This window comes from Heterodontus francisci, chromosome 38 (assembly GCF_036365525.1).
Source record: "Heterodontus francisci isolate sHetFra1 chromosome 38, sHetFra1.hap1, whole genome shotgun sequence".
NCBI classification, from domain to species: Eukaryota; Metazoa; Chordata; class Chondrichthyes; order Heterodontiformes; family Heterodontidae; genus Heterodontus; species Heterodontus francisci.
In genome coordinates this window covers 18,031,220-18,058,286 of record NC_090408.1, presented here as the reverse complement: position 1 = coordinate 18,058,286, position 27,067 = coordinate 18,031,220, and the positions used below count along the sequence as shown (strand labels likewise).

The 27,067-nt window shown below is 45.3% G+C and overlaps 1 protein-coding gene across 8 annotated transcripts in view; it reads right to left on the bottom strand.

Moving 5' to 3' along the window:
- The window catches only part of LOC137352407 (multiple C2 and transmembrane domain-containing protein 2-like), a 455,261-nt gene that overhangs the window by 399,425 nt on the left and 28,769 nt on the right, over positions 1-27,067 (bottom strand). For 2 of the 8 annotated variants that reach the window (XM_068017767.1, XM_068017770.1), the window contains exon 2: positions 25,817-25,937. The exons of 4 other annotated variants lie outside the window; for them this stretch is intronic. The gene's annotated coding sequence lies outside the window, so the exon portion shown is untranslated. Of the gene's footprint in view, positions 1-17,886; positions 17,989-18,016; positions 18,097-25,816; positions 25,938-27,067 lie in introns of those variants that run through there. 2 more of the 8 variants (XM_068017772.1, XM_068017774.1) reach the window with 2 other exon arrangements.

The following is a 27,067-nucleotide window of genomic DNA, read 5'->3' as shown; positions in this document are numbered from 1 at the left end:
GGAAGGAAGGAGGGAGAATGGAGGGGGAGAGAGGAAGTGAGGAAGGGTGGTGGGGAGGGGGAGGGGAGGGAGGGATCCCGGGATCCCTGGGCAGGAGAGATTATGACTATTCCTACAGGGCCTGCAAGTTTGTTCAGCCTGACGCAAATTCAAACGCAATTGAAGTCCCTGTGAGGCAACAGGACTCCGCTTTGCATGGATCCAGGAGGGCCTGGGCCCATCCCCATCTGCTTTCGGAAGGTGCTCCATCCGCCTGTAGAACCCTGAAGGTTAAAATCAGAAATGTTCTGATTAGGTCAGGAGCTAAATGGCCTGCCTGTTTTTAAAGAAAGATTTGCATTTATATAACGCCTGCCATGATCTCAGCCCAAAGCACTTGACGGCCAACCAAGTAATTTTGAAATGTAGTCACTGCTGTCATGTCAGAAATACAGCAGCCAATTTGCGCAGGACAAGGTTCCCATGACGAATGACATGATTATTTTCCGAACTTCTATAACTCTTTCAAAGAGCTGGCACAGACATGATGGGCCAAATAGCCTCCTTCTGCGCAGTATCATACAATATTGACCTGCTGTTTACAATAGCTCTAAAAGGGCCATGCACTTGAAATCAATGAATAACTCAACTTGAAGCCTTTAGTTTTTCTTGTGAAGTCAGAGCTGTTTACATACAATTATTATTCGTTCTTGAATCTCCTGTGGTGTTGCTCATGGTATGCCAGAGGCCATACTAATGTGTGACAGGAAGTGTGTGTGACACTGAGAGGAAGTTCCCAATGCAGGCCTTTAAGGGTGAAGTTTCCGGATTCTCGTTTCCCAGAAAAGGCCCAATGCCTCGAGCGTGCTGAGTCTCTGCACCTTTAACGTTGCCCTGGAATTTCCGCAGCTTTCCCGAGTTGCGAAGCTCAGCCGGTGTCTGCAGGCCTGAAGCGTCAGGGTGAACAGAGATGGAGTTCCTGGCTCCTCCACCTTGTGCTCTGACTTTGGGACCCCCCCAGGGCAGGGGTGCCTGAAGAATGTGTAATTGTGACCTGCTCCCAGACCCCCTGCCAATTGCAGAACTGGCTAATGTGCAGGTGAGGACACATTTGGCCACTTGTAATTCCACTCTCTGCTCCCACCAATCGGGATCTTACGGATACCAACATTCAAGCTCAGACCTGCATCAGATTTTCCAGTCCCAACTAGATTGAGTAGAAAGGGCCTATATTCTCTGGCACTTAGAAGAATGAGAGTTGACCTCATTAAAATATATAAAATTCCTCAAGGACCTGACAGCGTAGATACTGGAGTCTAAAACTAGGGGGCATAGTCTCAGGATAAAAAGGAGTTTGCCATTTAGGACTGAGATGAGGAGAAGTTTCTTCACTGCGAGAATTATGAATCTTGGGAATTCCCTATTCCGGAGGTCTGTGGATGCTCAGTCACGGAGTATATCTGAGGCTGAGATTGATGGATTTTTGGGCACTAAGGTAACCAGGGGATAATGGGGATAGGGCCGGGAAAATGGAGCTGAAGCCAATGATGAGCCATAATCTTACAGCAGAGCAGGCTCAAGGGGCGAAACGGCCTGCTCCTATTTGTTAGATGTTTTTCGTATCTACTGTTATATCCAGTCTCAATCAAAGCAACTTCACTGACATACAAGATTATACCTGTTCGATTAGAACTCTCCTCTACACAAACAAGATTGGGCTTGTAGCTGACATATCAAATCAATAAGCATCACATCTAATACTTTCAAGTTGCACAGCCTGCAAAATATTTTCCACCTAATTAAATAAGACATTGTACCCATAACAAAATATGGAACCGGGCCATCAATAATAAATTGAATAGCCTGTAAATCAATCAGGCTTCATTCACTAAGATGACAGGATAAACTGGCTCTTAGGAAAGCACAGATTAATCAGGGATCATCAGCATGGATTTGTTAAGGGAAGGTCGTGTCTTACTCACGTAATTGAGTTTTTTTGAGGAAGTAACAAAAAGGATTGATGAGGGTAGTGCAGCGGATGTGGTCTACATGGATTTTAGTAAGGCATTTGACAAGGTCCCACATGGCAAACTGGTCAGTAAAATGAAAGCACATGGGACACAGGGGAATGTGGCAGGTTGGATCCAGAATTGGCTCAGGGCCAGGAAACAAAACGCGAGTAGTTGACAGATGTTTTTGCGAATGGTAAGCTGTTTCCAGTGGCGTTCCACAGGGCTTAGTGTTGGGTCCCTTGCTATTTGTGGTATGTAGTCATGATTTGGACTTAAATGTGGGAGGCATGCTGATGACACAAAAAATGGCCGTGTAGTTGATAGTGAAGTGGATAGCCGCAGACTGCAGAATGATATCAATGGTTTGGTTGAGTGGGCGGAAATGTGGCAAATGGAATTCAATCCAGAGAAGTGTGAGGTAATGCATTTGGGGAGAGCAAACAAAGCGAAGAAATACACAATAAACAGGAGGATAGTGAGAGGGGTAGAAGTGAGTGACCTTGGAGTACATGTCCACAGGTCCCCAACGGTGGCAGGAAAGGTAGATAGAGTGGTGAAGAAGGCATATGGAATGCTTTCCTTTATTAGCCGAGGTACAGAATACAAAAGCAGGGATGTAATCCTGGAACTGTATAAAACGCTGGTTAGGCCACAGTTGGAGTATTGCGTACAGTTCTGGTCACATTACAGAAAGGACATAATTGCTCTGGAGAGAGTACAGACAAGATTTACAAGAATGTTGCCCGGGCTCGCAAGTTGCAGCTGTGAGGAAAGATTGGATAGGCTAGGGTTGTTTTCTTTACAACAGAGAAGTAGAGGTATGCAAAGGAAACCCGACGCGAGCCTGAATTCCGGACCTGGAAGTCCGACTCGACCCGAACCCGACACATGTCGTCAGGACCCGTCGGGGTCGGGTCGGGTGGCAGGCCTTTACAACAGTACATGGGTAAAGGCCTGCTACCCAACCTGACCCCGCAGGATCAGACGGCATGTGTCGGGGTTGGGTCGGGCTTCCAGGTCCAGCATTTGGACTTGGGTCGGGTTTCCTTTGCACACCTTTACAGAGGAGGCTGAGGGGTGACTTAATAGAGGTGTACAAAATTATGAGGGGCCTAGATAGAGTAGACAGGAAGGGCCTGTTTCCCCCGGTGGAGCGGTCAGGGGGCAAAGATTTAAGGTGAACGGTAGAAGGATTAGAGGGGGCATGAGGAAAAACTTTTTTACCCAGAGGATGGTGGGTGATGAAATTCACTGCCAGGAATGGCGATGGAGGCAGAAACCCTCAATTCTTTGAAAAAGGTACCTGGACCTGCACCTGAAGTGCTGGAACCGGCAAGGCTATGGACCAGGTGCTCGAAGATGGGTTTAGATTGGGCGGCTAGTTTTTTCGGCAGGCACGGACACGACAGGCTGAATGGCCTCCTTCGTTGCTGTAATTTTTCTATGGTTCTACGACATTAAGTCTTGGAGTACAGTGGCGGTAGTACAGATTTTAACGAGACAGGACCCTGCAAAATAGAAAAGAGGATCTGTCCCCATTTCAAATTTGAAACATTTGATATTTCATCCAAACGTTCACTGGGCCAAATGGGTAAAATTAAACTGGTTTCTGTTAACTGTCTTCATGAAGGGATTTTATTCTATTGAAATGTGCGTGTGGATGCAGAGAGTTTGAGCAAATACACAGAAATCTATTTGGAGATATTAATGGCTGCAGAAAACCACCCCTGCAGTGAAACCTTTTAACTGGCCCACTGGTTTTTGAACGCTGGCTAATCAAAAGTGTCACTCTTGAAGGATAGATTGGTTTAGTTTTGTAAGATCAGAGACTGCCAAATGCAGTCATCAGCCTTAATAGCTGCAACGTCAAAACAGGACTGGCTTGGAATGGAATTGAGATTGCCTCATTTCAATTGTAATGCTCGGAGGAGCAATTTTCAAAGTGCATGCTAACAGCTAGTGACATCTCCCATCGCAGGCCCTCAATTTCCCAGCATGGATACCCAGCAGATGAAGCTCCTCGTCAACAGCATTAACTCAACTACGCCCACTATCCTTTGACATGGACATTCCTGGAGCAGCAATCGAAAGTAAAGCTAAATTCCTAGTACTTGGCTTGAGTTGATGACCTACCAGCAAAAGCAAGATGAGTCCAGTGACCAGTTTGTTGCACGGTGCCAAGACAAAGCTCAACATTGTGACTTTGCAGACATCGAATTGTCAGAACGGGTTATAGAGCTAATAATCGTGTCTACCCCACTACAGGCCTTTTAAAAAGACCTGCTAGAAAAGAAGAAAAGGGCACACATGAGATGCACTACTCAATGATGGAAGGAACTTTGAAGCCATCATGCCTGGGTGCCAGTTACAAGTGTTGGGGGGTGGCTACAATAATTGGTATGGCAACCAAGGCTCAGAAGTCAACAACACAAGAAACAGGAGCAGAAGTAGACCACATGGCCCATCGAGCCTGCTCCGCCATTCAATACAATCATGGCTGATCTTGGGCTTCAATTCCACTTTCTTGCCCACTCCCCATATCCCTCAATTCCCTGCAAGACCAAAAATCTAACTATCCCAGCCTTAAATGTATTAAATGATGGAGCATCCACAACCCTCTGGGGTAGAGAATTCCAAAGATTCACAACCCATGAGTGAAGTAATTTCTCCTGATCTCAGTCCTGAATGATTGTCCCCTTATCCTGAGACTGTGTCCCCGTGTTCTAGATTCCCTGATCAGTCGGAACAATCTCTCAGCTTCTACCCTATCAAGCCCTTTCGGAATCTTGTATGTCTCAATTAGATCGCATCTCATTCTTCTAAATTCCAGAGAATATAGGCCCAATTTACTCAGCCTCTAACCATAGGACAACCCCCTCATCCCAAATTGGGACCAATTTAGTAAATCTTCGCTGCACTGCCTTCAGTGCAAGTATATCCTTTCTTAAATGTGGAGGCCAAAACTGCACACAGTAGTCTGCATGTGGTCTCACCAAAGCCCTGTACAATTTTATTAAGACTTCTTTATTCCTGTACTCCAAACCCCTTGCAATAAAGGCCAACATGCCATTTGCCTTCCTAACAGCTTGCTGCACCTGCATGTTAACTTTGTGCATTCCTTGTTCGAGTACCCCGAAGTCTCTCTGAATAGCAACACTTACCAGTTTCACACATTTAAAAAAAATTTTTCTGCTTTTCTATTTTTACTACCAAAGTGAACAACTTCACAGTTCCCTACATTATACTCTATTTACCATCTTGTTGCCCACTCACTTAACTGTCTATATCTCTTTGCAGCTTCTCTACATCCTCCCCACAGCTTACCTTTCCACCGAGCTTTGTATCATCAGCAAACTTAGATACATTACTCTCTGTCTCTTCATTCAAGTCATTAATATAGATTGTAAATAGCTGAGGTCCGAGCACTGATCATTGCAGCACCCCATTATTCACTGCCTGCCAACTTAAAAATGCCCCATTTATGCCCACTCTCTGCTACCCAATCTTCTATCCATGCTATCTTGCCTATTAGTCTTTTATGTGGCACCTTATTGAATGCCTTTTGGAAAACCAGGTATACTACATCTACCAGTTCCCCTTTATCTACCCTAGTTGCTGCATCCTTAAAAAACTCTAATAAATTTGTCAAACAGGATCTCCCTTTAGTAAAACCATGCTGACTTGTTCTAATCATATTATGCTTTTCCAAGTGCAATGTTAAGACTTCTTTTATAGTTTCCAGCATCTTCCCAATGACCGATGTTAGGCTAACTGGCCTGTAGTTCCGTGTTTTCACTCTACTTCTTTTCTTGAAAAGCGGTGCAACATTTGCCAACTTCCAACCTGCCAGGATCATTCCTGAATCTAGGGAATTTTGGAAAATCATAGCTAGTGCATTCACTATCTCTTTTAGAACCCTAGGTTGTAGGCCATTTGGTCCCGGGGAATTGTCAGATTTTAGTTCCTCATATTTCTCCATTACTTTTTCTCGGCTGATATCCATTTCCTTAATCTGCTCACTCTTTTTAGCCCTAGGTTACTGCCTATTTCTGGTATGGAACTTGTATCTTCTACTGTGAAGACAGACAGAAAAGTCTGCTAAGCTTTGTGGCAAATGTGGCTTGACTAATCCAATTCGCAGTTGTCCAGCGTATCAGGACCAGTGCAAAGCTTGTGGCATGTGAGGGCATTGGGTAAGGCAGTGCAGAAGGCCAAGCTCAGATACTGCACACAGGAATGGTGGCAGATCACCTGCAGAGAGAATGTCTGCAAGACAGGATGGCGAATGCAAAAGGAGGTACGCCAACACACAACAAAGGCGCAAGCAAGTACGTCAGGTCAGCAAAGAGATAGACTGCCAGGAGGACACTAAAGAATAATGCAAACAGTGAGCAAACATTTCACAGTCAACCACCACAATATTGTCGGCTACACAGATACAGCCCGGGACATTTTCTGTTATTTAGTCCACATATTGTCGGAAAAAGTCTTGGCTGACACACAGACCAAATGGTAACACTCTCAAGCAGTATCTCCCGAAGGGCGTACTAAAGGTTGTGAGTAGCTGGGAATTCTTGGCTAAGCCGTCAGACCTGCAGTAATGCTTCGCGTCAAGTTTTGCAAATCCTTAGCACCAGTGAACTTGGGATTTAGATCCTCCATGGTCGGGATTTTGTACGGATATCTCTTCAGGGCTAAATTCAGTCGTCGCAGGTCTAAGCAAATCCTGAGATTAACATCTTTATTCACCATGCAGGTAACGCAGCTGCACCAATTGGAATGCTGGTGCACTCGGTGGATGACTCTATTGCAGTCTATCTCATCTAGCTCCACTTTAAGCTTTTCTTGAACACGCATGCTGCACCTCCTTGGTGCGTCGATAGTAGGAACTGCATTCTCCCACACGTGCAGTAAAGATGCCCCTTACTTCTGACAGGAAGGCCACCAGCAGGTTTTTGAGTCCTTAAAGCTATCTCTGTCAAGTCAACACAACGTGCTACAATATTCTGGCCCAAAGAGACCACGCCCGAGATCGACGTGTCCCAGAAGGGTGCCTGCATCATGCAGGAAGGGAAGCCAATCGCCTTTGCGTCAAAGAGTTTGTCACAAACCCAATCCAATTATTCTAATATCGAATGTGAAACCTTAGCTCTGGTTCTTGGTATTGCTAGGTTCCACACCTACTTGTTCAGAAAATATTTTACCGTTGAGACTGACCATAAGCCACTTGAAACCAGATGGCGCAAACCGCTCACGAGTGCTCCTCCGTGGTTACAGCGATTTTGGTGAAGGTCCAGGATCACAACTGTGAAGTCAGATAGAACCCGGGCAACAAAAGTGTCACATCGGACATTCTGAGCAAGTTGCTTAATCCAAATAAAGATGCACATGTCTCGATAGATTTGAATGTCCACTGTGTGGATACTGAGATGGAGGATGCCCTGAAGGTTGACCTCGAGTTTTGGATCCCACAAATGCGAGCAACTCAGAGATGGACGGCACGTGAGCCCACCCTATCGTTGTTGTGGATGGTGATTATGGAAGGATGGCCTGACACCATACAGGAAGGAACCGATCGTCTATGCTGTTTCTGGCTGCATCAAGACGAACTCGGCATATCACAAAGGGTGATTTTCAAAAGGCTAACAGTCTTGATATCAGACGCTCTGCAATCTGATAACCTCGCCCAACTGTATCAAAGGCATTTAGGAATAGAATGCACCAGATATCTTGCCAGACAGACAGTCTACTGGCCAGGAATCAACCGTGACGTTGAGATGGTGGTGAAATCGTGTGAGGCACGTCAAACCAACAGAAGGAACCCTTGATCTCACATGAAACACCTTCACATCCATGGGCGAAGACAGGCACAGACTCGTCTCATGCTCAGGGTGATGATTTCCTTCTTATTACGAATTACTTCACCAAGTTTCCCATCATCAGGCAGTTACGAGAAACGTCAAGTGCAGTGGTTGCTGATATGGTCAGTGCTCTGTTCAGCCTATCTGGCGTGCCGGATGAACTCGTCTCCAATAATGGGCCACAATATGCAGGAAAACCATTCTGAGATACGTGCCAGGTCCATCACGTGATATCGTCACTGCATTATCCAACAGCATGGCTGAACACATGGTGTGCAGCTTTAAATCACTTATTTTAAAGTGTAGGCAGACGACACAACATCTCAAGGTTGCAATGCTGCACCTCCAGGCTACTCCATCAGACATGAGCTTAACGTCGCCTGCAGAGTTGATGTTTGGAAAGCAAGTAAATACTACCCTGCCCAGCCATCATGTCTAGGTTTTCCACAGAAAAGAATATACTTCTGCCTAAACAAGGGAAAATGAAGGCACGGGCAACAGACAAGCAGGACCAGAATTAGCTCGACGGCAAGTAGGACAGAAGGTCAGAGTCGTCAATCATGCATTGGGAACTTGGTATCCTGCAGATGTTGCGAGGATATGCGACCAGCCCAGATCGCATGAGGTCCAGACACCCAATAATATGATTCTCAGAGGAAACCAAAGTCATCTTCGAGAGATCCATGACAACACTACATGTGATAACAGTGGCATTGCAGACATGTTCAAAGACCATCTCTGGAGATGAATGTACAGAGGATACGAGCACAGAGGAAGAACATGCTAACCAGAGTTCTGACTCATCAGAATCTCAAAAGAATCAGCAAGAGAAGCTCAACTTTGGGAAGAGATTCATGGTAACCAGATCGCAACGAATAAGCAAACCTGCCCTACGTTTTAGAGTGTGTTAAATTAGCTTACCTGGCACCCCATCCACCACCTTCAACTTTCACTCCCTCCACCAGCGACGCACAGTGGCAGCAGTGTGTACCATCTACAAGACGCACTGCCGTAACTCGCCAAGGCTCCTTCAACAGCACCTTCCAAACCCATGACCTCTACCACCTAGAAGGACAAGGGCAGCAGAAATATGGGAACACCGCCACCTGCACGTCTCCAAGCCACACACCATCCTGACTTGGAACTATATCACCGTTCTTTCACTGTTGCTGGGTCAAAATCCTGGAACTCCCTTCCTAACAGCACTGCAGAAGTACCTACACCAGATAGACTGCAGCGGTTCAAGAAGGTAGCTCACCACCACCTTCTCAAGGTCAATTATTTATTTATTTAGAGATACAGCACTGAAACAGGCCCTTCGGCCCACCGAGTCTGTGCCGACCAAGAACCACCCATTTATACTAACCCTACAGTAATCCCATATTCCCTATCACCTACCTACACTAGGGGCAATTTACAATGGCCAATTTACCTGTCACCTGCAAGTCTTTGGCAGTGGGAGAAAACTGGAGCACCCGGCGAAAACCCACGCGGTCACAGGGAGAACTTGCAAACTCCGCACAGGCAGTACCCAGAATTGAACCCGGGTCCCTGGAGCTCTGAGGCTGCGGTGCTAACCACTGCGCCACTGTGCTGCCCTAATTAGGGATGGGCAATAAATGCTGGCCTAGCCAGCGACACCCACAACCCATGAAAGAATTTAAAAAAGCTTTGTTTAATCATGTACAGTTAGTCTGAACCACAACATCATTGTATATTGTACATATGTTTTTAACTTTGGACAAAAAGGGGATGTTATGGGACCATCTTAAGAACTGCAAGTGAAGATCAACAGAGGAAGTGATGTCGGGTCACACATGACCAGACATTTGTGGGTGGAGTCTGGCAGAGTGAGAGGTGTTCAAATTTAGCTCATGCAGTAACTATTTGTATATATAATATATATGTTCTAGTGCAGTTATAATAAAACCCACATTTTCTTGGAATATTACTTGTAGTCCTGTGAGTCTTACAGCAGATCACACACCAAAAGGATCAAGTAACATGTCAAAAGCACAGCACAGCAACCAATGGCAGAGTGGTCAACATCAAGGATGCACAGGAGTACTATATTAGATTGAGACAATGAGGCTTATTAGCACATTCCAGAGAGGAAAGTGGATATAATATTGAAGTGGCTTCTCTCCACTGAGTGTAGCTTGAGGTCTCAGCTGAACAGGTCATGTGGGTGCCATGAAGGAGGTTTAGGTTCTATCTGGCTGAGATGATTAAAAACATATTTACCTGCTATTCAAACTTCTTCAAAAGGAACTTATTTAAATGAGGGAAAGACTCTTTTCACTTTGAAGCATCAGCATAGTGCTCAAACAGACACCATGGGCTGGACTTTACGGGGGGGGGGGGGGGGGGGGGGAGGAGCGGTCCACTGGCCGAAAAGTCAGTGCCAATCCCACCTCCGCCAGGCCTGGGGATCCAGACCGGATTTTTCGCCCCCCCAGGCCATTAATTGGGCTTGGGCGGGTCTTCCACCTCATTGAGGCAGGCAGTCCCGCCTAACGGAGCTGCTGGCCAATCAGCAGGCTGGCAATTCTTAGTTCCAGTAGCGCCACCAGGAGCGGTGGCCACTGCTGGGACTGCAATCCAGCTTCAGGATGAAGATGACGGGCAGCACCGAAAAAGAGTTACGTTTTTGGGGCCTCGCCGGGGACAATCGGTCAGGCCACGGCGAGGCAAGGAAGGCCATTTGGGGGGAGCGTACTGGGCGTCGCGGGTGGCCCTCCATGCAGCACAGGGTGCCAGATCAGGAGGGCCCTCCCCAGGGCGCGAGAAGGCCACCTAGTTTTATAAGGCGGCTTTTCGGAAGCTTCAGCCACCCACCAGCCAACTGTAAAATCCCCGTGGCGGCAGGCGGAGGCCTTTAGGTGGCCATTAATGGCCTTGATTGGCCTGAGGTGGGCGGGCATTTCTCACCGCCACCTGCGGAAATTGGCAGCAGAGGTGAGAGCAGGTCGGGAAGGGCCCCTCCCAGACTCCCACTCCATTTTATGCAACCACCCCCCCCTCCACCCCCCCAACCACAAACCACCAGCCCACTCTTTTTGTGAGGGGGGGGAGCGGAGGCATAAAATTCCAGCCCATGTGTCACTGCCTTCACTTTACTCAGAAACTAAGCATCAAATTGTTACAATGCTTCATCAAAACTCATCTGAAAAGCACCAAGAATCTCCAAACAATCTGCTGGGTTGATCTCAGAAAACAGTTGAATGCACAGGTGATAGATAGATACTGGATTTGTCTTTTTCATCCTCTACATCAACTGGTGTCTTCATATATTTCCTTCTCACAATAAAGCCATTGAGAGACCACGTGATTCAGATTAAAACTGTCAGAATGGGCCATTTTTCCATCCATCAGAATGATCAAGGGAATAAAATGGGCAAACGGTTAATTATGTTGTCAAAGGTAAACAGCTGAAGGGCATCGTTCAATTAAGGATTTGAAGTGAATGTAAAGAGAGCCTGCTGGACACAAGAGTGGTTGCTGAACAGAAGGCAGAGATGTGTAATACTGCATTCTGTGAATAAACTGACCATCAAGGAAAGGATCTGCATCTAGTTTCATTCTTTACTGTTTGGCTTGGATCCATATAACAATCTGTACAATTTCCGGTACATTCTTCAGGAGATAAGGATTGATTGACTTTGTACATGAAACCTGAAGTAAACAAAGTTTGGTTGGTTGGAAGAGTATATAGAAGCTGACCCTTTGCACTGAACGCAAACAAGAGGTTTTGGAGAGACCAGTCCATACCATACAAACAGGTCAGGTACATTCATTTCCCAATCAATCCTTCGCACGGGCTTCATTCCATTTGAATAGTGTATTTCATTCAGCCCTATGAAAGCATTAATCAGGCCCGCAAAGCCTTAATAACATATCCCATGATACTATTCGAAGAGGAGCAGGGGAGTATCTCTTCCTGTATCTCTTCCTCCTAACAGCAATTTAGCAGCTTAACGTGAAATACCCGATCTATTGGTGTGGTGTTTTCTGGCTATCGACACCCAGTAGGCAATCCACAATAACTGAAGGGTAAAAGGATAGACCTTTAACATCCCATTCACTGCATCCATAAGTTTAAGTTTCAGTTTGGGATGGTTAATGGTCACTGCCTTTTGTAGAAAACGTAATGAAGAGTGTTGGGAGACAGTCCAAGTTGCAAGTTGTTGCTTAAAATTCTGAACACGTACATTTACAATTTTGCACACAGATCCTCTACTGTTGGCAATCCCAACAATATCCAAGATATTTAAATTAATTCAGCTGAGTTTAATTTTTTTTAAACCAGGTCCAAGGGATCCCGCTGGTTTGATAACCCAATGAATTTACACTCCATAGGGTATTCAGTGGAAGTGTGGTTAGACATCGTCTTCCAGGGAATCTCACTCAGCTTCACCCTGCGTCAGGTAGGGCCCTCAATCTAGATGCATTCCTGCCACTATAGTGCAAAACAGAAGCCGCTAATCACAGATGCCAAGTTGCAATACTCTCCACTTGCCTGGATGACTTTGATAGAAAAAACAGAAAGACAGAGTATTTATTAAATAGTGAGAGGTTGGGAAATGTTGATTCCTCAGGATAAGGAGCTGGCCATTTAAGACTGAGATGAGGAGGAATTTCTTTACTCAGAGAGTGGTGAATCTTTGGAATTCTCTACCCCAGAGGGGCTGTGGAAAATCAAGCATTGAGCTAGTTCGAGACAGAAATAGATATCTAGATACTGATGACATCAAGGGATATGGCGATAGAGTGGGAAAGTGGCATTGAGGTAGATGATCAGCCATGATCTAATTGAATGGCAGTGCAGGCTCGATGGGCTGAATGGCCTACTCCTGTTCCTATGTAGTGTAAATGCATCCCAAGTGTCGAGAAGTGTGACTTTACAGACAGCTAATAAGTTGATGAAACTGAGTAGGAGAAATCCAGGAATTCATACTTGCAAATTAATGGAGCAGATTTATCCATCCAGCAACATATTAGACTGGGAAAATTATGACTCATTTCACAAGACAATGTTTACCTATTCAGTCCCTTGACTCTTACTATGGATTCATTAATAAGTGACGACTTGGAGAAACAATGCAGAAGGAAAAATAGCAACAATATTTGAAGGCTTCCGTGAAAGGAGCCATTATACTGCACACACAATGACTGGCACATACTGTACAGCTTGAATTTTATAACAGCATGACAGAAGAAAAAGAGGAGGACTGCAGTGGTTCAAGGTGAGGCCCTCCCCAACGTTACGGTAACTAGGTATGTGGAATTGGAGATGTTTTAACTATCAGGGAAAACTGAACAGGCTGGGGCTCTTTTCTGCAGAAGAAAGACTGAGAGACAACCTGATCGAGGTCTTTAACATTATGAAGAGTTTGATAGGGTAAATGCAGAGATGATGTTTTACTTGTGGGGGAGACCAAAACTACAGACTTTGAATGTGAAAGGTAGTCACTAAGAAATCCAACAAGGAATTTGGGAGAAAATTCTTTATCCAGAGAGTGGTGAGAATGTGGAATTCTCTACCAGATGGAGTAGTTGAGGTGAATAACATAGGTACATTTAAAGGGACGATAGAGAAGTACATGAAGGAGAAAGGAATAGATAGATTTCTTAATAGAACTTTACATCTAACCCTATGTAATACTAGGAGAGACCTGCAAAACAGTTGTGCTTAAATTAGTATAATTAATTCCATTGTCGAATGCATCCCTCCCATGCCTTCTCCATCCCAACCTTCCCATGCCACCCTACCCTCCCAATCTCCTGTGCCATCCCCATCCCATTTCCATATTGACCCTGACCCTCCTCCCACAACCTTGCAAGCAGCAGTTCCTCAGCTGACATTTTGAATATCATCTAATTAAAATTCAATAGGATCGGTTTTGCCTGAACTAAACACAAGGCAGCAACTGGCTCCCAAAGTAGAATAGGATCTCAGCATGGGAGGTGATGGAGGGGGTGGAGGGGGTGGAGGGGGGGGGTTTACTTTCCCGAGTCAGCCCCCAGCCATCCTGACTGCCCATCCTATGCTATTCCATCCTTCCCATGTCATTCCTCTCACTCATTACATCCCTGTTATGCCATCCCCTCCCTCCCATGCCATTCCTGCCCCTTCAAAGCCATTCCCCCCATGTCACTGCATCTTCCCATGCCTTCCGCCCCTCCCATGTAGTCCCTCCCACACACCCCCTTCCATGCCCCTACCATCTCACACCCTGCAACCCCACCCCCCACTCACATTTAACCGAGGACCTTGGAGGATCAAACTAAAACAAAATTCATCTTACCCAGTCACTATACATCAGTCGCCTTGAGAATACATTGTGCATTCTACTGCATAAAACCACTGACATGCTGTTCTCTCTTCGTCAGCTGCAGGAGAAATGCCACGAACAACAGATGCCCCTCTACGTTGCTTTCATTGATCTCACCAAAGCCTTTGACCTCGTCAGCAGACGTGGTCTCTTCAGACTACTAGAAAAGATCAGATGTCCACCAAAGCTACGAAGTATCATCACCTCATTCCATGACAATATGAAAGGCACAATTCAGCATAGCGGCACCTCATCAGACCCCTTTCCTATCCTGAGTGGCGTGAAACAGGGCTGTGTTCTCGCACCCACACTGTTTGGGATCTTCTTCTCCCTGCTGCTCTCACACGCGTTCAAGTCTTCAGAAGAAGGAATTTTCCTCCACACAAGATCAGGTGGCAGGTTGTTCAACCTTGCCCGTCTTAGAGCAAAGACCAAAGTACAGAAAGTCCTCATCAGGGATCTCCTCTTTGCTGACGATGCTGCATTAACATCTCACACTGAAGAGTGTCTGCAGAGTCTCATCGACAGGATTGCGGCTGCCTGCAACGAATTTGGCCTAACCATCAGCCTCAAGAAAACGAACATCATGTGACAGGACCTCAGAAATGCTCCATCCATCAATATCGGCGACCACGCTCTGGAAGTGGTTCAACAGTTCACCTACCTAGGCTCAACTATCACCAGTAACCTGTCTCTCGATGCAGAAATCAACAAGCGCATGGGAAAGGCTTCCACTGCTTTGTCCAGACTGGCCAAGAGAGTGTGGGAAAATGGCACACTGACACGGAACACAAAAGTCCAAGTGTATCAAGCCTGTGTCCTCAGTACCTTGCTCTTCGGCAGCGAGGTCTGGACAACATATGTCAGCCAAGAGTGACGTCTCAATTCATTCCATCTTCGCTGCCTCCGGAGAATCCTTGGCATCAGGTGGCAGGATCATATCTCCAACACAGAAGTCCTCGAGGCGGCCAACATCCCCAGCTTATACATCCTACTGAGTCAGCGGCGCTTGAGATGGCTTGGCCATGTGAGCCACATGGAAGATGGCAGGATCCCCAAAGACACATTGTACAGCGAACTCGCCACTGGTATCAGACCCACCGGCCGTCCATGTCTCCGCTTTAAAGACGTCTGCAAACGCAACATGAAGTCCTGTGACATTGATCACAAGTCGTGGGAGTCAGTCGCCAGCGATCGCCAGAGCTGGCGGGCAGCCATAAAAGGCGGGGCTAAAGTGTGGTGAGTCGAAGAGACTTAGCAGTTGGCAGGAAAAAAGACAGAAGCGCAAGGGGAGAGCCAACTGTGTAACAGCCCCGACAATCAACATTTTCTGCAGCACCTGTGCAAGAGTCTTTCACTCTAGAATTGGCCTTTATAGCCACTCCAGGCCCTGCTCCACAAACCACTAACCAACTCCGGGCGCTTACCCATTGTCTCTCGAGATAACGAGGCCAAAGATGAAGATAATTCTACTGCATAAAACCCCTCTAAGTATAAAACAATGCAACTTCCCTAAGAGTAATGCCTTGGCAGATCTTTCAGTACTAATTCATTTACTAGCTCGGATTGAACAGGCTTATAGGGCCCCGATAGCCCTTTGCTTCCTGTAAGTAATGAAGATGGCACTTGCTGAGAGCCCTGGTTATTAGTAGATACATGGGAACAGCTGAAATCATTGCCTAGTTGCAGCAGGGGAAATAGAGACACTCACTCAGTTGCTTAAAGAGTTTGCTTTTGCCCAGTTGAAAACGACATTCCCCTGCTACATGTCCATAATTAAATGGGGTCTCTTTTCCATTGAATGCTGTGACGCTAACATAACATGCAGTGATTGAAAATACACGAACCCACGCTGAAGAGTTATAAAAATGGACTTTTCTTTCAACAGAGCGTCTCCTGACAACATACACAGAGCGATCCCCAACATCAGTGCGGCTGAACATTTGCCAGCTTGCAAGTATGAGACTACATGCGCATGCCGACGCCACCACACAATGACGCCAGACGTAATGACGGCCTGCAATCGCCGCCTCCATTCCTCCCACCCCAACTGTACCCTACTTCAGCAGCTCGTTCCCGGCCTCACTGCTTCCCCTCCTCGGCCACTCGCTCCCAGCCTCACCGCTTCCCCCTCTCAGCCGCTTGTTCCCAGCCTCGCCACTTCCCCACCTCAGCCGAGTGCTGCCTGGGGAAGCGGCAGAGAATGAGCCGAGGGTGGTGCGAGCGGCCAAGGCGTTCGGGGGCGATGCGGGGAGTGACCAAGAGGGAGGAAGCGGCGCGGGAGTGGGGGAAGCGGGGAGCGACTGAGGGAAGCAATGAGGCGGGGAGCGAGCGTGGGAGGGAGCAGGATACTCTTGGGGGTGGGATGGAGGCAGCGATCGGAGTCATTGAGGGGGTTTGGGTTTAATTAGTTTTTTGTGATAAATTGAGCAGTACCATTTTTATTACTGGCAGCTGCCCGAGACGTCGCAGACAGTGATGTTTCAGTCAATGAGGCTGCATCCGCACATGTGCAAGTACTGTGCTACCTAGTAGTTGTATTGTTAGCAAACACAGCCTTCTTTTAAAAGAGTGGACAATGTGCTAAAAAGTGTCGCTGAAGGCTAAAAGACCTGGCTTTATATATTCAAACTGTCTGGAAAAGATAAACGAATACATTCAAAACAAAGAGGTGAACCCATCAAGAGACATTTTTTGACTTGAATGGTTTTTTCTCAAACAAAGAAGGTTTGAAGTAACCACATCCCAGGCCATTGTCAGTCACCACAGGGAAGATCTATGTCTCCCAACAGAAGCAAAGGTGTGAGACCATTTTTGACCTCAAAAGGTAGCTCCCTGAAGACAGAGAGAGAGAGAGAGAGAGATCAAGGAAGAAACATCACAAAAAGCTTAAATAAAAGCAAAATACTAGATCCTGGAAATCTGAAATAAAAACAGCAAATGCTGGAAATACTCAGGAGGTCAGCAGCATCTGATGAAAGGTCACAGACCTGAAACATTAACTCTGCTTCTCTCTCCACAGATGCTGCCAGACCTGCAGGGTTTTCCCAGCACTTTCCGTTTTTATATCACCAAAAGCTTGTCCAGCAGAGAGCCGGGAAAAAAAAAAATCCAACAAGCCACGAAGGAAGATCGCCCTGCTGTGAATTCCACATTTTCAACTTGTGCAGCAGTGAATTGGAAGTGATCCTCTGTCTTCAAACTGAACTTTTCACCAAAAGAATTACTGAAACACCTCAGTCCTGCAACCAAAGAGAACTTGACCTCCGAGAGAATTCAACAGGTTTACCCTGAAATCCAAAACCCTAGCTCACTTAAAACCACTTCTCCCTTTTCCTCTCTATCTGTCTCGTGTGACTGTGCGCGACGTGAACACACGAGTGGATGCGCTTGTGACAATATCAGGATAATCATATTGTTCAATAAATAATTAATCTTTTTTTAAACCTACAAGAACATCTGTCGCTGTCTGTTTATTTGACAAATACAACACAAAAGGGGTTAAAACGCTAATAACAAAAACATTTGCTGCAGTCAGGTGGGAGTTGAACAGTGGAAGTTGAACAGTGGGAGTCACCTGCACATCTCATGGCCGTAACAATCCTCAAGGCCTCCTCTGCCAATCTGATAACACTGAATGCACCCAACACTCAAATCAGGCCACATGGTGGAAAAGGCAACAGAGGCTGAATTTCTCACCATTAGGTTATAGGTTCAATCTCCCTGGAGCACATGGCATATTCTTCCTACATCTGATTTTACCACGGAGTTAAACTTTGCAAGGTCCAAGCTTTAGGGTCCAAAATCTTTTTTTTTAAATCATAATCACCATATATTGTCAGGTACTCCGGTTTCTGAAATTGCTTTCAAGCTTCTGGGTCCACAAGAGCCTTTGCGTGAAGTGCTGGAGTAATTAATGTGTTGAGGCATTTCCCTCATGTGACACCATCCTAACAGTCAGCCCTGTAAATATTTCACCAGGGGGAGATTGATGGGAAGCAGTGGGATGAAGAAAAGGGCTGAAGTGCACAATGTTGGTTTTGGCACTCTGTGCTTAAGTTAATCACTATTGCGGTGATTCTTCTATATGCACCGTGCCTGTTATAGGAAAGGGCAAAGTCATATTTTTGTCCCAGTATTTCTAGTGTTCCACCCAGTTAAAAAAAAAACACCGGATTCCCTTCCCCTGATCCACAAATGTTACCTGGTTCATACAGTCTGCACCAAACTGACTCCACCTGTTTGTGTGGACATACATTTATGAATTACAATTAGCACCAGCTATATATGAGAAATCGGAGATGTACATATTCAATTTCACCAGCTTCTTCCAATCATAACTACCCTCCAAAATGCTTTGCAGAAACATGAGTAATTTGATATTTTAATCACCAGCAACCAGTCTGGATGATCTGTGGCAAAGGATTAATGTACTGCAGGGTGCGAGGGAAGAAGATTCCACAATGAAACTGATCATTTTGTTATACTGCACTGGGTTTTTGCAATTATTATATTACCTTGCCTTTTTATATTACCTGGCTCATGCATTTCTCTCTCTCTCTCTCTGGTAAACAGGTGCAGCTAAAACAATGTTTATTTGCCACAGTAGGAGTTTCATCAAGGCTAGGCTAACACTTTCAAAGCTGAACAAGGAGATAGTAAAAAACATAAGAAATAGGAGCAGGAGTAGATCATTTCACATCTCAAACCTGTTCTACCATTCAATACAACTATGGCTGATCTTCTATCTCCACTCCACCTTCCCGCACTATCTCCCTATCCCTCAATTCCCTCAGTATCCAAAAATCTACCCATCTCTGTCTTGAATATACTCAATCAATGAGCATCCACAACCCTCTAGAGTAGAGAATTCCAAAGATTCACAACCCTTTGACGGAAGACATTTCTCATCTCTGTCCTAAATGGCCGACCCCTTATTCTGAGACCGTGACCTCTACCTCTGGACTCCCTAGCCAAGGAAAACATCCCCTCAGCAGTTATCCTATCAAACCCCTTAATAATTTCATATATTTCAATGAGACTCAACAACATGCATTGAATAAGCAGATTTACCCATCAGGTTAGAATGTGCATCTTTAGAAGGACCAAAAACCAAAATAAAAAGATTAAAGTAGCTTGCATCTTTCTTTCTCCATAAAACATGACTTTCTATAAACTTCCTCCCCATCTCTAAATTGAGAACTTTTAAATCCAGAAACCTCCTTCTTGTTTGAATAATGGTAAAGTCCTTCCAAGATGCCTCTCCTAAGTTAAACCTTCTTCTGCTGTCCTTGTTTTTGTGATCTCTCTTGCTCGGATGCATGTAAATAAGAGGGAGATTAATCCATCCCAATTATTGAGCAGAACAGAAAATAAGAGAGAAATGCAACGTTTCAAATGCAAACTTTTGCTTGGTCCACAAGCAGATGGTGCTTTACTTGGAAAATAATCCAACTGCATGCAGACTCATTTTAAAATGAGTAATTCGTGCTGTTCAAACTGGTATTTATTTCAGTTATTCCATCATTCTCTTGAAGAAACAAATAGCAAAGTCCAATTCTACTCTGCAGCGATGGGCACTAACTTCTTTGTAAAATTACATAGAATTTACAGCACAGAAAGAGGCCGTCAGCCTAACTGCTCTTTGCTGTTGTGAGTGTTTACGCTTCATACAAGCCTCCTTCACCTCACCCCATCAACATATCTTTCTATTCCTTTCTCCCTTATTTACATGTCTAGCTTCCCTTTAAAATGTATCTATACTATTCACCTCAACCATTCCACACAGCAGCGTGTTTCGCATTCTCCTTCTTTGTCTGTGTCCATTTTTGTCCAATCAACCACTGCAGTTGCCTTGGGACATCTTTATAGATGAAAGGTGCTGTATAAATACATGTTGTTGTTGTTGCATCCCCTGTTTTGATAGATTGAATACTGCCTTACAAAGAAATGCAGGCAGTGACAGAGCTCATAACAGATGGGTGTAAGAGACATTGCACTGCTGATCATCATATAGAAGGGGGAAAAGAAGTGTCAGGAGGATGAACAATGGTCATGCAAAAATGATAGCCAGGAGACAACATATAGAATTGTTCATTCAGCCTGGATATCAAGCCCTAAAGCTTACTCTCACAATGCTAGAGAAGCCAAGTGAGTCAACTGTGCCTCAACTGTAGGGCTGTTGCCTTTGAATCAAAAGGTTATGGATTCAAGTCCTACTCCTGGACCCAAGCGCAAAATCTAGATTGACACTCCCAGTGGCACTTGCCCATAATGTTCATTTTGAACCCTACAAAATAGCTGAATTGCTTGACTTTGGTTCCCATAGGCTCATGAATTCACTGTGGACCCCTCCCGTACTGTTTGCATATCCAGGCTAGATTCACAAGCTGGTTTCTTTTAAACCAATGATGAACGAGGCAAACGGTGGTTCTATGCATAATGACTATATTTATACTAGTTTTATGGCTGAGCTAATAATCTATAGAAAGAACTTCAACCTCTAAGGATGATTTGGCTGCAATCATTAATCGCAAACATTTGGAAGTGATTCAAGGGTTGGCCATGACTAGCTGTTGGTAACTCATCCCATTGTGTAGGTAAAGCCAAGATCAATGGATGAAAATCTGACGGTTAATGGTTAAAGGCCAGTATCAAGAAACTGAAATTCAGCAACTTAGGAAACAATTACTGAGTTGGAGGTACTTTATCATTAAAGAAATTTAACCAGAAGTATTTACATTAAAGTAAGATGCTGATAAAATCATTGGGGGTAATTATAACCCTCTGTCCCGTCAAGGACTCAGATACATCACCCCCTGTAGAAGTGTTAGCTGTGGCTCAGTAGTACTATTCTCACCTCACAGTCAGAGGTTGTGGGTTCATATCCTGAGACGGTACTGATTTAAAGTATTTGGTAAGAGAAGCAAAAGCGACATGAGGAAAAACTTTTTCATGCAGTGAGTGGTTAAGGTCTGGAATGTGCTGCCTGAGAGTGTGGTGGAGGCAGGTTCAATTGAAGCGTTCAAAAGAGAATTAGCCTGTTATCTGAAAAGGAATAATGTGCAGAGTTATGGGGAGAAGACGGAGGAATGGCACTAACAGCATTGCTCATTCAGAGATCTAGTGCAGACACGATGGGCCAAATGGCCTCCTTCTGTACCGTAACAATTTGGTGATTGTATGTCCCACTCCAGAGACTTGAGCACAAAATTCAGTGCAGTACTGAAGGAGTGCTGCACAGTCGGAGGTGCTGTCTTTTGGATGGGATATTAAATCGAGGTCTCATCGGCCTTCTTAGGTGGGCACAAAATATCCTAAGGCACTATTCGAAGAAAAGCAGAGTGTTCTCCCTGGGGTCCCTCAACCAACATCACTAAAGAAAAACACTATCTAGTCATTGCTGCTTGTGTGACCTGACTTTGTGCAAACTGTCTTCCATGTTTCCAGTGACTGCACTTCAAAAGTTCTTCATTGACTATAAAGCACTGTGAAAGGAGTTATATAAATGTAAGCTCTTTATTTGAAACTGCAGAGTGACCTCACTCACAGAAGTAAGTGAACAAAGTACTTTTCCCTTATGAAAAGGAAAGGGGATTAAGAAAGCCAACAGACCAGTAGGAATCCACTACATACTACGCAGTTGGGGAACAAGGTTCAGGATGCAAAATAAAGGAGTTCTCAACAGATGGGGAGAAGGGATCTTCTGATACAAGCTCATTTCCTTCCATTGAAAGGTGCAGATAACTGCGATTCAGTCTCACTGACGAGATAAATGAAACTGAGAGTTTTGGAAGTACGGACTAGAGTTCATCTCTGCAGATACAAAGCGAAGACAGCAGAACCAGAACTGGAGAATAGGTGGAGCAAAATGACCCAGTTGCCGTGCCAAAGGTTTGGAAGTACCATAGATGACGCCTGAAGCAAACTCAAGTGGAAAGCACAGCAGTAAATGCAACTCAAAATAGAAACAGAAAATGCTGGAAAAGATTCAGTGGATCAGGCAGCATGTGTGGCACGATAACCTGAAACATTAACTCCGTTTCTCTCTCCAGCAATGCTGACTGACCGGAGTGTTTTAAAGTATTTGCTGTTTTAAACTCAAGATTTCGAGCATCCGTGGTATTTTGCTTTTGTTATCACGAAGACAACCCAAATCCGGTCCAGGAGAAATCTGCTGCACTGGAACTCAGAGGCTGGCTTAGAAACTGAACCTGTGCCACTGGCAGAGTCTGATGTTACTCTCAAACCCTTTAATATTCAATCCAGGCCTGAAGGACACCAGAATTAACAAAGAAAGCTATAACATAGGAACAGGAGTAGGCCCTTCAGCCCACTGAGCCTGCTCCGCCATTCAATACGATCATGGCTGATCATCCACTTCAATGCCTTTTTCCCACATTATCCCCATATCCCTTTATATCATGGGTATTTAGAAATCTGTAAATCTCTGCTATAAATATACTCAATGACTGAGCTTCCACAGCCCTCTGGGGTAGAGAATTCCAAAGATTCACAACCCTCTGAGTAAAGAAATTTCTCCTCATCTCAGTCCTAAGTGGCTTCCCCCTTGTTTTGAAATTGTGTCCCCTGGTTCTAGACTCCCCAGCCAGGAGAAACATTTTACCTACATCTACCCTATCTATCCCTTTAAGTATTTCATAGGTTTTAGTGAGATCAGAGCCAGAATTTATTCGACCGAAAAGCCAGTGGGGATCCCGCCTCCACTGGGCCTGGGAATCCAGACCGGAATTTATGGTCCCCAGGCCCTTAGGTGGTCTGAGGTGGGACTTCCACCTCATTGCGGCAGGAGGTCCCACCTAATGGAGCTGCTGGCCAATCAGTGGGCCGGCAGCTTAGTTCCAGCAGCACCTCCGGGAGCTGTGGCCACTGCTGGGACTGCAACCCAGCCTCGTGATCAGAACGACAGAGAGCACGGAAAAGAGGTATAATTATGGGGCCTCGTGGGGGGTAATCGGTCGGGCCCTGGCTAGGCGGAGGGGGGGGGGTGGAAAAGAGAGGCAGGGGCGCATGTTGGGCGTTGGGGCATCGGGGGCGGCCCTCCGTTGGGCACATGGTGCCCGATCAGGAGGGCCCCCCCAAGTCATCAGATGGCCGCCTACGTTTTACAGGCCTGGGCCACCCGCCTGGCAACAGTAAAACTCTTAAGAGGCCGTTAACTGGCCACTTAAGGGCCTTGATTGGCCTGAGGCAGGCAGGCCGTTTCTCACTGCCACCACCCCACATTAAATGGCGGTGGGAGTGGGTCAGGAAGGGCCCCCGAGCCTCCCACTCCATTTTATGCCCTGCCCCGCCACCAGCCTACTCTTCGTGGGGGCGTAAAATTCCAGCCCATCTCTCATTCTTTGAAACTCGAGAGAATACAGGCCCAGTTTCCCCAATCTCTCTTCATAGGACAGTCCCCCCATCCTGGGAACAAGTCTGATGAACTGCTGTTGCACTCTCTCTATGGCAATAATATCCTTCCTCAGGTAAGGGGACCAAAACTGCACACAGTACTCCCAGGTGCGGTCTAATCAAGGTTCTATACAATTGAAGCAAGACTTTGCTACTCCTGTACTCAAATATTCTTGCGATAAAGGCTAACATGCCATTTGCCTTTTGATGAGGACACCCAGGTCCCTTTGTACATCTACAATTTCTAATCTCTTACCATTTAAGAAATACCCTGCACGTCTATTCCTCCGACCAAAGTGGATAACCTCACATTTTTTCACATGATATTCCATCTGCCATGTTCTTCCCACTCACTAAGTCAGTCCAAATCCCCTTGAAGCTGCTTTGCATCTTCCTGACAACACACAATCCCACCTAGTTTAGTGTCATCTGCAAACTTGCAAATATTACATTTGGTCCCCACATCCAAATCATTGATATATATGGTCAACAGCTGGGGCCCCACTAGTCATAGCCTGCCAATGCGAGAATGACCTGTTAATTTCTACTCTCGGTTTTCTGCCCGTTAACCGATTCTTATATTATATTATTACCTCCTATCCCATGTGCTTTAATTTTGCTAACCAACCTCCTGTGGGGGACTTTATCAAAAGCCTTCTGAAAATCCAAGTCCACCAACTCCCCTTTATCAATTCCGTTATTAACATCCTCAAAAAACTCCAAAAGGTTCGTCAAACATGATTTCCTATTCATAAATCTATGCTGTCTATGCCCAGTCACATCATTATTATCCAAATGTCCATTTATCACATCCTTTAGAATAGATTCTAGCATTTTCCCTACTACTGATGTAAGGATAACAGGTCTGTAGTTCCCCTGTATTCTCTTTCCCTTCCTTCTTAAATACTGGGGTAACATTTGCTGTCTTCCAATCTGCAGGAACCATTCCAGAATCTATAGAATTTTGGAAGATGATCACCAATGCATCCACTATCTCCATAGCAACCTCTTTCAACACTCTGGGATGTAGAATATCAGGTCCTGGGGATTTATCAACCTTCAGCCCCATTAATTTCTCCAATACAACCTTCTTACTAATACTAATTTCCTTCAATTACTCATTCTCCCTATTCCCTTGGATCTCTAATTCTGGGAGATTTCTTGTATCTTCCTCAGTGAAGACAGACAGAGAGTAATCATTTAGCTTCAATACAGCTTAGAATATAACATGGTGACATTGGGTTATGAGAAATTGTTGATGGCTGTAAGATGAACAATCTGACAGAATATGTTTATCAGTAACAAATTCTTTACACTAAATGACAGGTTTAAACAAGTAAAGGGATCAGAACTGTGTTTAATTGTGTGAATGAGGGTTACTATGGAAAATGAAGCTTCCAATCATGAGATATACAGCTTGATATGCACTGTCACAAAATAGTAAAAGTGTCAGCCAGCCAGCTAGTCAGTCTTCTCACATATAACCTTTAAATAAGTAACTGAATGGTTGGCAGAATTATTTGTGTCGACACACTGGGCTAGAAAATCAGTCTCCAACGGACACTAAACGGCCGACTATGTGCCCAATAAGGCAGGCAGGAAACTCAGAATTCCCACCTCAGGACCACCAATAGCCCAGTCGCCCACAGCTACCTCCCCCAGCCACCAATCACCCCACCAGACCAACTGTACCCCCACCCTTAGATATCAATGCATACGCACCCCCTGCCCAAGCCAACACTATCCCACCCAATGGGCCACTGCCCCTCTCACCACTTCCCCCACCCGACCAGGCCATTGATCATCCCCACTGTTACTTTCCCCTGGCAAGCAATGCCCAGTCCCGCGACCGTCCCCTCAACCCCCACCCCCACACCGGCCAACACTACCCATCCCCTCCCCACCCCTTATCAAGGGCTTCTGCAACACATTGGATAATAACTCTGAGAATGGAAAGGCTTAATCTTGTCAGCTGCTGATGAAATCTGCTAGTTATTACACTCTGCAATTAAAAAAAAAAGATTACTGGACGCTTTGCAGCCACAAGAAATATTACTTTTCATCAACACGATAATACAATTTTAAACTGCTTTGAAAAAGAGATAAAAATTGATGCCAGAGGTGTTGAGTATCTTTTGAGCAGATGGCCGTGCATGGGAGGCAGAGAAGGAAGTAAGATTCAGTGGGATTGGATGAGATAGTGTACACTTACCCACGTGGCAGGAGCAGGAAAGGTAGGATTAGATGGGTTTGAAGACCTGGCAGTTGACAGCAGATTCCCAAGGTCGAATAGTTAGGCTCCAGAATGTCAATTCAGCAAAACGGGGCATCATCTGTAATAAAGTTCATGTAAAGGCTAACAAAGCAAAGGAGAGCTGTTACTGGGCAGTGATAAGAAAGGATATTAAGAGAGGGGGCCTGGACTTCACACTCCGCCAGAGGAAGAGGAAATGGTTGGCCTGCCTGACAGAGATATTCATTGTGTGCTGATTGCTAAGGTTTGCCTTCTTGCTGCCATGGCAACATTGCTGCTTTGCCAATTTACTTGATTTGTGACAAGCTTCAGGACAAAACTGATTTTTCTTTTTACACACACACGTATAGGTGCGTGTAGTCATGTCAGATTCGGCAGACGTGAACCCAAATTATGTTCACAGACAAAGCAGACCATCCACTAACAGGGGCCTGTTGTTTGTCAAACAGAAAGTTGGAAAAGGTGAATCAATGAACAATTTGCTTCTATGAGTGAGAGAGGTGTGAACCTGTGACAGTCTGGCTCAGGGACAAAAGAGTGTTAGTAATGAACTGTCAAGCGATGAAGGGACCAGTGAACAACGGTCAACCCAGGAGTGGTGATGTTTAGCACATGAATGGCTGGACTAGTAACCAGTAACTTGGCCCGAGATGCTGCATGCTACAGGTGAGAATTTCCAACGCTGTGGCAACAGTCAATTGTCCAAACATCTTGAAAAAACAGTGAGCTACTGCAATGTCACCACAGAATATTCTAAACGTTCAAATAAAGCCCAACATGACTCAGCCCTCCCTAAACACACTGCCTGACTGCTGCCCAATTTCCATTCTTATAACCGTGTTACAAAAAAAAACAGGGAGTAGGTTTCTCTGTGGTCAGGCAGTGAGACTTTTAAAAATCAACATCATCATTTTCACCGCAGCAAGAATCCCCTGCTTTCAATATCTGACTGGCACTATTCTGCCATGTTAGTTTAGGGACGCATCAGGTTGCAGAGTAACAGAGGGTTACACCACAATGGAACAGAGGGTGTCTTGCAGAAAAGAATTTCCATTGGCCTAACCACCTTCCCTCCATCACCACTGCTCATGTTTAAAAACAAATCTTGCACAAAACAGGAGAGATGATGGACCCTATCATATGACAGAACTCACTCTATAAAACAACACAATTGTTGCTTAATTCAGGAGGGGGAAACTGCAATGTGTT